The sequence below is a fragment of the Etheostoma spectabile genome, chromosome 8 (assembly GCF_008692095.1).
Source record: "Etheostoma spectabile isolate EspeVRDwgs_2016 chromosome 8, UIUC_Espe_1.0, whole genome shotgun sequence".
NCBI lineage: Eukaryota > Metazoa > Chordata > Actinopteri > Perciformes > Percidae > Etheostoma > Etheostoma spectabile.
Window position 1 is genome coordinate 24,077,267 of NC_045740.1, and position 1,307 is coordinate 24,078,573.

General features: G+C 46.3%; 1 protein-coding gene and 1 long non-coding RNA gene across 2 annotated transcripts in view; one reads left to right on the plus strand and one right to left on the minus strand.

The window, feature by feature from the left end:
- necab2 (N-terminal EF-hand calcium binding protein 2) overlaps positions 1-1,307 on the plus strand; it is a 219,507-nt gene that overhangs the window by 85,122 nt on the left and 133,078 nt on the right. The gene's annotated exons all lie outside the window — the stretch shown is intronic.
- The window catches only part of LOC116694462 (uncharacterized), a 26,371-nt gene continuing 25,707 nt past the window's right edge, over positions 644-1,307 (minus strand). Inside the window, exon 3 of the long non-coding RNA XR_004333169.1 lies at positions 644-654. This is a non-coding gene — a long non-coding RNA (uncharacterized LOC116694462). The remainder of the gene's footprint in view (positions 655-1,307) is intronic.

A 1,307-nucleotide genomic window follows, 5' to 3' on the forward strand; every position in this document is an offset into this window, starting at 1 on the left:
TGTGTGTGTGTGTGTGTGTGTGTGTGCGTGCGCGTGCGTATGTTCGTGCGGTGCTGCATTTCTGGTGTGTTACTGGAGAATTCCTAAGAGGGTCTAAACAGGCTAGCTGGCTGCATACAGTAAATTGGGTCACTGCTGAATTAAACACCAGTGCTTCTGCTTCAGTGCTGCTTCACTGCTGTGCCAGAGAAGGGCAGGTTAGAAATAGTCATGGCCTTAGAGTCTGAATAAACAGTCAAGACTTGGCAGACTGGGAGAGTGGGACTGGTGCTGTGAACACAAGAAGTGGCATTTCAGAAGTCCGCCTCAAACAAACATGCCTTCTGTCAAGGAAAGGTTATGCCAAGCATTCTTACCCGGCATCATTGGGTGCCGCAGAAATCAACATGGCACAACACCGAAGAGTTAGTTTCGACTTTGTGTGTTTCTTTAACAAGAAGAGAAGAACGATAAAGTATTTGGGAAGACTAATAGGGAGATGGCCGGGTATGAAGTGAGGTACAAAGGAGGGCAAAAAAAGAGTTTGGCTGGCTATGGTTGTGGAGTTGCTGGAAGTTATTGTTCACAGGTTGTGAGTCTGTTTCAAAAAACATCTGAAGCCTTTGGTCCTAAGTGGTCAAACCTGGAGCCGAGCCAGAGAGTGGCGCTCGCTGTCTCCCGGCTGGATGTGTGTCAGACTCACTCCTCGCGCTGAGTGGAGGAGGCAAAAAATAAAGAAAGACAGAGAGTCAAGAAAATAGCAGCAAAAGAAACAAAGGTGAAATAAAAATGTAATACATTCTTGGGAGTAATTCATGAACTTGCCTAATCCTTAATGGAGAAACAGCAGAGGGAATAGATTTGTACAGCTGTAGTCCTCCTTTCCCTGTGGTTTCCCAGTGTTCTGCAGTGTTTCCCATAGCTCACCCTGCTGCATCCAGTCAGCCACACTCAAGGACAAACACACTTTGAGCCAGGGCAAGGGAATTAATATTTGATATCTAGCTCTGCATCATGTGGTGAGACAGAGTCAGGAGTACCAGCGAGCAGATACAGGATGGAGTCAAAGCCATGAATAGCCACTCCCTAATGCAGCACTACCACTCTAAACTCTCACTGCACTGGTTGCTTGGTTGGTTGTTTGATTGTTGAAAGAAAGAAAGAAGTGCTCTGCAGAATAAAAACCTGTTATTAACAATTAATTAGGTCACATAAGGGCATCACATGTGTTAAAATGTGGTGGGGATGTAAGGGCTCAGATGAGAACAGTTTTGGATGTAACGGGGGGGTCGGTGTCAGACCCGGCTGGCAGAAACAACCCAAACGCA